Genomic DNA, 12,334 nt, shown 5'->3' on the forward strand with positions numbered 1-12,334 from the left:
ATTTTGAAAGATAGTTTTGCAGGGTACATCAATCTGGGTTGGAGGCTGGTTTCTTTTAGGGCTTGGAATATGTCACTCCAAGCTCTTCTTGCCTTGATGGTTTGTGTTGAGAAGTCTGCTGTGATTCTGATGGGCTTTCCTTTGTATGTGATTTCTTTCTTTTCTCTAACTGCTTGTAGAACTTTGTTCTTCTGTTGAGTTTCTGGAATCTTAACAATTATATGCCTATGTGTAGATTTTTTTTTGATTAAGGCTATTTGGAGTCCTATATGCCTCACTTATCTGTATGTCAAGTTCTTTTCCCCTGCTTGGGAAGTTTTCTGCCATTACTTCTGTGAAGAGTTTTTTTATGTCATCTGCACTCTCTCCTGTTTCTTCATTGACTCCAATCAGTCTTATGTTATTCTTCTTTGCATTGTCTAGCAGCTCCCACATTGATTTCTCATGTCTCCTTATAATTTTGAAGCAATTTTTCTTTTCCTGGTCATTAATTGCAATCTTATCTTTTATACCTGAAATTCTGTCCTCACATTGGCTCATTCTCCTGTGTAGACTTCCAATGGAGTTTTTCATGTCCTGGAAATCTATTTGCATCTGTTTTATGGATTCCATTTGTTTCCTATGTTGGGATTCCATCATGTTCCTCAGCTCCTCTCTAGCTTTATTAATCATGTCTTGCACTAGGAGCACAATTTCTCCTGTTATCTGAGAAATTATTTCTGATTTCATTTTTTCCAGATCTCCTTCTGTTGCCAGTTCAGTGGGTCCAGGCGGCTGAGTATCAGAGTTTTCCATCTCATTTCCCTTTGGGGTTGCTGTAGGTGATCTGGAAGTCTAGTTTTGAGACTTATTTACATCTTTTCTCATTTCAACTGGGGGGCAGGGGGTGCTGTTGGTGCCCACGAGGATCACCTCCTCTGATCTGGGAGAGGTGGGACAGGGGCCGAGAGCAGTGGTAGGGATGGTGGCCCAGAAGCCCCTTCCTCTGGTCCGGGAGCATAGGGACAGAAGGTGGCCCCAAAGCCCTTTTCTGTGGGCTGTGAGCAGTGGGAGGGATGGTGGCCAGGAAGCCCCTTCCTCTGGGCCAGGAGCAGCTGGAGGGATGGTGGCCCAGAAGCCCCTTCCTCTGGGCTGGGAGCAGTGGGAGGGATGGTCACCTGGAAGCTCCTTCCTCTGGACTTGTGTTCTTTTTAGATTAGAATACTTTTTGTTAGTTTTCAGACACATGTAGTGAACCTAGACACAATCAGCATGGTCTTCAAGAAAAGAAATGTGATCATGATGTCATAGTGAGAGGCAGGGAATTTTAGGGGAAGAGTGTCAAGAAATGGCCTTTGTTTCTGTATTATTCTCAGAGATACAACTTTTCAAATTTAACTTTATAATCATTAAAAAAGGAGTCTGGCATTTTACCTTCATAAGTAGAACTATGCAATGTTCTAAGTCAAGAAATTTCAAAACTGGGTCAAAGCCTCATATTTACAACAAAACTTCCAAAGTGAGTATGTTCTATTTTGCTTTACTTAGAAATATTAATGCATAGTGAACACCAAGAAAAGGTGCATAGAAGTGCATTTTTCAATAACTAAACATCATTTATTTACTCCCAATGTCTCCTTATGATTTCTTTTACAGATATCATTTGACATACTAGTGTTTTCAAGATAGCAGCTGCCTCTCTATTGCCTCTTTCTTTAGATTCACTTCTCTCAGATTTTCTACTCATCAATATTCCCATTTTTCATATCAGAATCTTCTTACCTTGGACATATGAACCCAAAACAGATTTCATAAACAATTATCTTCTTAAAGAAATATCATGCTATCTGATTGACACATTCTCCATGCCTTATCTCACAGTCAAAGTAGAAACAATGACACTTAGACAAAAGTAACTTTCCTCTTTATATCTGATTCTGGTGGTCATAAGTGGATACTAACAAGTATGATGTAATATAGGTAAACTCAAATTTGTAAGAGGGATTATTCGTTGTCACTCTCAACAAATTTCCATTTCTGAGTAAGAAGTAATGAAATAAGGTTTTTCAGATGTGAAAACACATATATAAGCTTCCTGGTGTTAAAATATTGTGACTGAGGCAAGATTGATTAAGTACGGTTTCTTATTCAGCAATTGTTCCAGAATTCATGAAGAGACATGGGTTAAATGATGGAAGAAGGTACAATTCCCATGGGTAGCTCTATCTTCAGTATCCTTAGATATAGTGAAGATGGAATAGAGCTTTAGAGTTATTAAAAAAAATGACAAAATAAATCTCCAAGAAAGTTATCAGACCCTAGCATTATTCAGAGAAGTTATTGAACCTAGAGTGCAGTACAAATGGGAACACTATGTAGTACTTGTGTGCAACACAAACTAGTAAGCAGCAACGAATGTTTCTGGAGGTGGCTGTGGTCTCAACTTAGATTTTTTGGCAGAGAAATCCTTGTTAAATTGAATTAGAAGTTATAAAATGAGTATCAGAAGCTTGGTATTGAAACTCTCAAAATGTTTTCAGAAATGATTGTTTTATGAGATTGAAAATATTCTCACAAGATATCTTCTCAACAATTAGAGTTATTTGTTTTCATAGGAAGACAGGAAATGGATAGACCCATGGCTGAACACTTTGCATATTCTCTCCTATTTAAGCTCTACCACAATTTTACATTATAGCTATTAGTTTTTCTTAAACACTTGATTTCACATATCTAGAAAATATTAGAAATACTGAATACATAATGTCTTATCCACTTTCCTTCTTTCATGGACAAAATACCCAACATCCACAACTTAAAGGAGAAGAGATTTATTTTGGCTCACAGTTTTAGGGGTTCAGTCCATGGTTGGCAGGCTCAGACACAGAAATGGCATGGTGGAAATGCCTGACAGAGAAAAGCTGCTCACAGAAGAGATAGAAGAAGACATAGATGTGAAGTTCTGAGAACAATAATACACTCTTCCAGGTCCTTCCTCAGTGGCCCACCTCCTAAGAGCAAGTCAGTCATGGTAATGCTATGATCCAGTCAGCTCCAAAGGCCACCTCTGAGCTCTTGAGGCTTTGGGGTAATATTCCAGATCTAAGTCAAAGCACATAATTACAGACAGACTACCATAGCACAAAATGTCTCTCACCAATATGCTTAAACAGTGGATTAGCTCTTGACAACATATGTCTAGAGAGAAGTAGACAAGGTTACTGTGTTCCATGATACAAAATTTCAGAACGAAAACAAAAAAATATATAAGTAGAGATCAAAGGCAGAGAATATGAAGGCACAATGTGTGCAGAGGTTCATTTATCCTCCCTTGTATTCAGGAAGTATTGTGTTCCACTCTACTGTCATAACCTTTGCTCAGAATATATTCTGTGTTTAATTTGTGTAAGTCATTTGTTCTTCATTTTAAAGAGCCATATCATCAAAGAAAAAGCTGTGAAACCTTGGAAAAACCAATCAAAGTGTTTCCCTCCTCTACAGAGCTAGAGAAATGCCCAGAAATGGATTCACAGGGTGACACATGGAGCTGGGTCAGTCATTCTCAGTGTAGGAAAACTCTGATATATTTTTGAAATATCTAATTGCTCCTTCTGGCTATAATGTAAGAAGATGCCAAAGCTTGAAAAGAGAATTGCTTCAGGGAAATTAATATTTAATTTTAAGGTTTAAATTATCTCTGCCTTAATAGAGTTGTCTGATTCATAATTCAAATATTGAACTCAGCCAGCTTTGAATTTGTAATTGGATGTAGCCTAGTATAATTTCTCATTGCTACATTCTAAGAGATTTAAATGTTAACATTTGTTTGTTTATGGTATTTTTATCCTTGTTTTTACATTTTCATTTCTTTTTTTGAGGCACTCATATTATAAATTAAAAATCATGTAATAGCCTTTAAATTTTGCCTTATTTTTTAGTTTTGATATCTGGAAGTAATTGCTTAGCTTCTCTGCTCAAGAGCAACATGATACAGTGGAGATAAAACATGTCAAGATATACAAGAGTCTCCCTGGTGTGGCCTCTGCTCACCTCTCTGCCTCACCTGCTCTTTGCTGAACTGATGTGTTCCAGACGTACCTGGCTTGTCTTCTTCCTTACACAGGCAGTTTATTCCTGCTTTATGTCCTCAGGTCCCCTTTGCTTTGACAGAATCAGTTTCCTAAGATTTTTAAATGACTTGGTCTTTCTTATCACTCTCACCTGTAGTTCAAAAATCAACTTCTCTTGAATTTCTTTCTTAATGATCATTCTAAAAATGAGTACCACTTATTTCACTTTTAAAATTATGGGGAATCTCTGTTACATCCCTCTGCTTTATTTTTTGTAATGCCATTTAAACATTGTTTTTATTACCTGTGCATGTATCTATGGGTGCATAAGGGAAGATATAGAATCTTTTACCCCTCCATATTAAAATCTAAGCTATTTGATAGCGCTGTCTTTTTCTTCCATATTCAATTGTATTTCTTGACACCTGGAATGATATCTAACATGGATTAGATTCTCAAGAAATCAATGCAGGAAAGCAATAAAGGATGGAAGAAGGAAAGAAGAAAGGAACAAAGTCAAGAAGGAAAGAAGGAAGGAAGGGAGGAAGGAAGAGAGAAGGAAGGGAGGGAGGAAGGAAGGAAGGAAGGAAACAGAATGAGAGATTTCTAATCTTGCTTATTGTCTTTGAGTAAGAAAATGATTTCTTACTTTCTAATAATTAAGTAGCACTATATTTCAATTTCCTGCCATAACCAAGCATTTAGATCAAGCTTTTAGGATGAAAGTATGAGAACATTTTATAAGTAGACATCTGCTTTAGAAAATTAGGCACAGTCTACAGCCATACCACCCTGAATGCTCCTGATCTCATCTGATCTCAGAAGCTAAGCAGGGTTGGGCCTGGTTAGTGCTTGGATGGGAGAAAATCAGGCACATGAAGGCTAGATTTACCATCATAATGCATTAGCTGGTGAAACTCGGCTTTCAGAACAATCTTTGTGTTGTCTGTGAGAGTCAGCAAAGATGCCCTTTAAGTGGCAGCTTTCCCTCTCTACATGTTTGTTTATGGATTATTCTCTAGAAAGCATGCAAGAAAACTTGAAGGACTTTAGAATTACAGTAAATGGTATTTTGTACTGAAATGGACCTAAATAATGGTGCAATATTGCTGAAATACTTGATAAATTCCAGAGGAAGCAAATGCTCTTGAATATTGAAAGTAGCATATGAGGCCATTTTAGTCACTGGGCAATAAGAGACCTGCAAAAAATAAACTGAATGTCAGCAATACCAGGTTATGTTTTTAATGAGTAAAAATGTCCAGGAGGTTATCTTCTTTTGTGGCTTCAGTCAAGGGACTCAATCCATTACCCATGGCATTTTGCTCTCTCTGAATACCTTCTTCAATTTGCTGGCTGCATTTCCAAACCTGCCCTCCTCCTCCATGTGGGATTAAAGCTGGAAGAAAAGGAAAAAAAGAAATGAAATGTTTTGATTTACTCATCTGACTATCTCTGGATTAGGGGTAGGGGCAGCCTAATCCAGAGCACACAATGTGACAACAGAGCAGCTATGAAATCCCAGAGGGAAATCACTTTCCATGAAAGGTAGGAAATGGATAGAATGTGGTTTAAGAATATATTTATTTCCACTGTACTAATCCATGTTCTTGAGATCCTGTATTATGGCTACCGTGTAGAGTTTTCTAGTTTCCATTTCAGCAAAGTTATCTTATTCTGTTTTGTTCTGTGGGTTTGGCGTTTTGCACATTCAGATTTCTGCCAGGGTGACATTCATTTTCCAGAGCAGGGAAATGGTGCCCTTGGGACCCAACTAGATAGACAAGTAGAGGTAGGTGCACCTCTGCTTTTACATCCCTCCCTTTCCATTTTGATGTAGAGGCTTTGGTTACTATCTCAGGGAACTCATTCTGCTTTGCCTCATTTTCTCATCTCTTTAAGGCCAGTTAGAAGGACTCACTCTGAAAGGGGAGACATTCCAGACATACCTCAGCCAATTTCACACTAGGGACGCTATAACCTGAACCCAGAGATTTCCACCGGCATGGGACACAATAAGGCTTCGAAAAGGATGTGAGACACACAACTTTGGTTTACTTCCACTCATTTCTGTCTTTCTCCATCATTCATGAACAACATGGTACTAGCATTGATCCATATTGTCCTTCTATACATGGAACGTCCAGTTCTCCTTTGTCCTTCTTTCAAATTCTAGCTGTATTTTAAATTCTATTTAACATCTTCTCAACAACCACACTCCAGCTTTCAGATTTATCTGGTTCACCATTAGGTCTTCACCACTGAATTCTAAGGATAGTTATCATCCGAGTTACTCACTTTTATACTTCATATAATATCTCACATACTTCATCTTTGTTATATGCAAAAGGTTTGAGTGAAGGGACCACTCTTAAAGTGTTGGCTCTGTATCATGAAATCCTCCAGGATGTCTCCAACATGATAGGATCAGACACTACAATGATTCCAAGAGTTTTCTTAAATTTCAAACAGTTCTCAAGCTCTTATACAAGTCCAGCTGCTCACTTATTGGTTACATTGCTCGGGAATTCTCACTTGAGATCATCAGTATCATCAGGGGCAAATGTTGTGAAAGGTAGTTTGCTGATCTCTTCCTTCTATGGAATATGAAATGTGTTTTGGTACAAATTTGAATTGCTTCTTTGATTTTTCTTTCTCTGTCATTGTTTTTGTTATTTTTCTCATGTTTATGGCATTTTGATAATGATAACAGGTACTTCTAAGGCAGGTGAGCCAAGGACTAATCTGAGAAACATTGCCCCACACACTTCAAATGCTTTTCTCTACCAGGCTCCTGAGACTTTAGGAAATACTGTCTCAATACCTTCTCTGCTCCGAGCATGAATAATATATGCAACATTTGAGCATACAACTGACAAAGGAATACTTAAGACTCAAGATGAATGCCTGAAAGTGGAAAAAAAAAATCCAGAAAGAACACTGCAAATGTGAAGGCTGGCTGCCCCCAGCCAGCATTGACTTCAGCTGCCTGCTTTGGAAATCCAGAAAATTTCTGCACATTATTGATTCAACAAAGGTAAAACCACCCACTTAGGTGGCCAATGAATTGTACAAGGCTCTTAGCTGCTTTTGAAAGGGAGATCAGCTGCTATAGGCATTGCTTTGCCCAGAGAAGCATGAAATTTGATTATCCTCTTTTTATAAAATTCTTTAACAGTCATGCCTAATTGGACATGAAACCATCTAGTCCTGTTCAGGATCCAACTGAATGTCTGACTCAGTGAGGCGCTGCCCACACAGTGCAACCTTCAGGTTCCTGTTATAAAACCAGTGGGGGTGGATTGGGTTAGCAGGGACTGTTGAAAATGTTCAGTTGCTCATTAAGTGCTGGGATATGAGACCTTTCAGAGTCTTCCCACCCCACGAAACTTTTCCATCAAAGCAACCTAGACTAGGAACAAGGTGTCATGTTGGAGAAAGCGTGTGCGAAAGAGCAGTAGCAGAGGAGGGAGGTCTCCAAGGCCAGGAGTCACAGCCTTTGGTGCTTGTTCCCTGCCTGAAAGGAATCTCAGTAATGAACATTTACCAGGTACTTTTCTCAAAGTTTTCATTCAGTTCCATTATATAAAAACTGTGGTCATATTCATTTTTAAAAAAAGAAACCGTGTCTCAGTAATTCGGGAAACTTTCTCAACACGCCATAGCTATCAAGTGTGGTACTGGGATTCAAAGCAGGGTGTTTAGCTCTAAAGTCACCTCTTCGCTGCTGAGCTCTGGAGCCACTATCAAAGCATGTAACCTTTGCATATAATTTAATTGCATATGTGTGTTTGTGTTTATGTACATGTTCTTGCCTGTTTATTTTTCAGCTCTGAAATTCCCTCTGTATTGTCCTCTGGTGGATATTGAATTGCTTATAAAGTGTGCATTTGATACCACAACCCGGTTGTCAGGTGCATACAACTTCCTGTGGAGGTGGCACAGGATGTCTGGAGAGTTTCCTGGCTAAAAGGAGCAGGTACCACCGACATGGTGACAGCAGCCAAAGGTGACAGCTAGTTGTCATGCATAGAACACAGTGCTAAAATTTGCAGGGCATCTCGACTATTTCCCAATAATTTCATGGAAAACCTTCTCATTTTAAAATATTTTGTGAGGAAAAAGAAAGAACAAATTGGCCAAGAGGAAATCTGCAGGCTGTTGGCTTCATATGGCTGAACATTAGAAGTTCACGCTTATTTTTACAAAGCACCCTTGTATTAGGAGGGAAGAGAATTTTATTATTTATTCACTTACAATGTATCACATCATCTACTATGAACATATTTATCCTATGTATAAAATAAGTCTAAAAGTTTTCTCTTAATGCCTTTACTTGTTCTCCAATCTACAAATTTATATTTGCATAATAAAAGCCATGGCCATGACCTGGACTAGCTTACAAGTGATTAAAAAGTTAGGAGATTCATAAATTTAAAAAGATGTGAGGAAAATTTATAGCAGTGCATAAACTTTAGAATCATGTCCTTAGTTCTCAGGGGAAGGGAAGATTAGAAAAAAGAAATATAAAAACTCAAATGATGGGCCAGATCTCAGAGATAAGGAAGTGTGAGCAACTTGCTTTTCAGCAGTGGGAATGTGTTTTACCAGCACTAAGTCAGCAGGGGTTGGTGCTTTAGAGTGGGATGAATTCTCTTACAGAAAGACTCCAGAGAAATAGTAAGGCTTTCAAGTTGGGAGAGGTAAATTTTATTCCTCATGCTCCCAAGGACCACCACTGAATGAAACGTCAAATGGAAGCATGCTTGGATAGGATGACGGTGTAATAAACAGGAAGGAGTCTTCAGAAGGGTTTTTCTATGACAAACTCTTAGACTACTGAGGTTATCTTCATCCGTGACTTTTTATTTTCTTGTGTTGACTCACGTTTGCTTTAATATCAGCCCTAAATACTACTGTTAGTGTTTCTCGTGGGGCAGGTCTATTAGCAATGAATTGTCTCATATTTTGCTATCTGAAAATGTACTAATTTTACTTTAATCTCTATACAATTTTACTGGATTTAGAATTCTTGGTGGAAGAAGATCTTTTTCTTTCATCACTTTGAATATGTCATGCAAATGCTTCTGGCTTCCATGGATTGCAATGATGTCCATTGTTATTGGTTAGAATTTTGACTTTGTTCTATTTGTAGTTAATTAAACGTTTCAGTTGTACATAATATTTTTAATAAAAATTGAGAAGATTTTATCCATCAGGAGCTTAAATATTATTTTTGTCTTTTTCTCTCCTCTCCTCCTGGGTTCCCTTATGTGAATATTGGTACACTTGGTAATGCCCTACAAGACTATGAAGTTCTTTTAATTTTTTTCATTCTTTTTTCTTTTTTTGGACTAAGTAACTAATTTTTGTGGGGTTTTTTTCTGCCTGTTCAAATGTAGTTCTATGTCCTTCTTACATGATGTTCTTACATCGTTGTTGATTTTTCAGTTTCAAAATTTCTATTTGGTTCATTTTTTTAAACTTCTGTGTACTTAATGATAATCTCTATTTGGTAAGACAATTTTCCTACTTTACTTCTTTAAATATAGGTTTCTTTAGTTCTCTGAATTTACTTAAAGTAATTGATTCATCTAGTAACCCCACTGTCTCTATTTTCTTAGGTATAGATTCTGTTCAATATTTTTGTTTTTCTTTTATGGGTCATCTTTTCTATCTTTATTGAATGTTTCAATTTTCTCTTGAAAACTGAACATTATACTTAATACAGTGTAGCAGGTTGGAAATCAGACTCTGTCCTTGCAGGTTTCTTGTTGTTACATGTTGTTTCATTTTTTTGTTGAATGACTATCCATCTAAGTGTGTAAAGTCTGTGTTCTTTGTTGTCTAGGCCACTGACCCCTGCGTCAGGTTATCATAGTGGCCAGCTAATCATTCAACAAGGATTTCACAAATGTCTGAAACCAGCCAATCTCCCGAGTGTCATGCATTTCAATTTCACAGCAATTGGAGAATCAGGCTGTGTTCACATACTTAATTTATGTATTTCTCTAGATAGACAAACAGAAATACAATAAGCATCTTACATTTTACATCAAGGACATCAAATTTTGCTAAATGACAATGGCTCTGGATATATAGAGATTAGCCTAGCCTTCAAACTTTCTTTTTATTATCAACAAATCAACGCACACTACTATTGACTCAGCTCTTTACCCAAGCTTCTTTACAGAAGTTTGGTGATGTGATCAGAAAGGGTTAGTGATGCATGAATTATATTACACCATTGTACAATGCTGCATGAAAAGGCAACTATATAATGCACATGCCAGTAGATATATTTCAATAAATTAAGTATTAAACATCATATCCTTGGCCCAAAGGGCAATTTTACAGAAATGAAATTGGAACAGCTGTGTTACAGTTTTGCTTACTGAGATGGTCTGAGTTAGCCAACTATAAGAATATTAAAAATAAATTAAAGCAGATGCTAAGATGCAGTATGCTATATCTTAATTTACCATGGTCTTGGACTTCACTAATATCTTCTATACATTATACATTTCATGTAGACCTTTTAGAGATAATTACTTAAAATACTAAAAAATAAGATATGCTTGAGAAGCTTGCCTCAGTATCAAGATTTATGTCAAGCATCAATAGGCAGGTGGTACATTCTAAAAATCTTTGCTGAATTAAATCAAATTTGCAACTAATTTGATACATGAGAAGTTAAAAATGAGAAGCCACCTATGAAAAGGTTTGGGGTAGGTGAAAATTAGTAAGTTTAGTTGAAAGTTATTGACTTTGCCAATAGTAGATATCTCTATGAATTAAAGGGAAAAGGGAAAACAATATGTGAAAAAGCCAGAAAACTACATGTTATAAGCAATATGGTGTCATCAAAAGATAATTTCTGCATTTAAAAAGCATGGAAAAGTTTTAAAATTATTTTATCTATTTTTTAAATGAACCAAGGGATTCAGAGGTTTAAGATTTTCAGCTTTTCATAAATCCATCCAGATGTCTGTTTTCCAAAGTTAAAAGCCTATTCCACAATTCTTTTGCAGTCGCATAAAGGGTCTTCTCTCCAGCCAATCATATTATCTTGTCACAAAATGAAATTTGGATTTATTTTGCAGAGATAGCTGCAAAAAATAAGATGCTAGACTCAGGATGCCATTGCAGCTTGCTGATACTTGAGTTGATTTCAGAAATTAAAAGCCAAATTTATTGCTTCCTTCTGAAGATGCTTTAGTCGAGTGGGCAGCATTGACCATGTTACTCAAAGCCTTTATGGTTTTTGTTACTATGCTCATGGTTGTCACTGAGTGTCTAAGACAGTTTCTCTAGTAGGAAATTTATCGTAATCAAACACAGGCAATATTAATTACAATGAAACTGAATGCCATGGATTGCAAATTTCCTCATTTTTATTTATTATTTATTTATTATTTATTTTTTTGTGAAGGTTCATTGCTATGTTTAGTGCCAAATGAACCACAAAACCATCCCTGAAAACCGTGATTCTGCTACCTTTGAGTAGATACAGACAGGCTAGTCTAGGAGAGACACAAACGTTATCTTGGGAGAGACAGAAGGGCTAAAACCTGGACCCTTTAGGACACTGATGTTTCTAGATCGAAGACTACCACTGATAAAAACTGCAGATGGAAATGTAAGGAGCTATTCCTTCTGCCCTCTTCCTATTACCCTGACCTTCTTCTGTGCCTGTTTTGATGGGATCTAACAGGAAGCCATCACATGAAGAAGTGTTGTTTGCACAATTCTAATTCCATCATCAAAATATGAAAGGATAAAATTTTAGGGAAAGGGAATGTCTTAACATCAGCACTGATTTGTTGGCAGCAACAAATTATACATGGTAAGCTTTTTTTTTCTTTTTCAGGTTTGATCATGTTTGTATATAAAACTAGGATTAAACCCCGAGTTTAAGTTCCAACATTATATACACATATAAGATGTTGGGATATAAATTACTATGGATAGACAGCTGGAATATAGCAGAGTTATTATCAGCACATTGGAGTCAAAAAATCTAAAACTTTTAGTTTCCCATAAAGCTATCAGCATGTGTGTGTTTATGTGTGTGTGTGTGTGTGTGTGTGTGTGTAGTCTGAGTTCTTACCTTTTTTAGAGAATGTTTGAGCTAAAAATAGAACTAAATTTACATGCTCATTTATTCAAACCAATTTTATCCCTGTTTTTGGAAAAATGATTTTTTATTGAACTAAATATAATGTACTATAATATAGCAAATAATTACACAAAATACATCAGAATATTTAAAAAAACAGTGAAGA

The 12,334-nt window shown here is 36.7% G+C and overlaps 1 long non-coding RNA gene across 1 annotated transcript in view; it reads right to left on the minus strand.

Annotated features, from left to right (window-relative positions):
- Positions 1-4,895: 4,895 nt before the first annotated feature.
- The window catches only part of LOC110346032 (uncharacterized), a 115,445-nt gene continuing 108,006 nt past the window's right edge, over positions 4,896-12,334 (minus strand). The window contains exon 3 of the long non-coding RNA XR_002389806.2: positions 4,896-5,448. This is a non-coding gene — a long non-coding RNA (uncharacterized LOC110346032). The remainder of the gene's footprint in view (positions 5,449-12,334) is intronic.

The sequence above is a fragment of the Heterocephalus glaber genome, unplaced genomic scaffold (genome assembly GCF_053883595.1).
Source record: "Heterocephalus glaber isolate CG9 unplaced genomic scaffold, H.glaber_assembly_v1.0 deba00001498, whole genome shotgun sequence".
Taxonomy (NCBI): Eukaryota; Metazoa; Chordata; class Mammalia; order Rodentia; family Bathyergidae; genus Heterocephalus; species Heterocephalus glaber.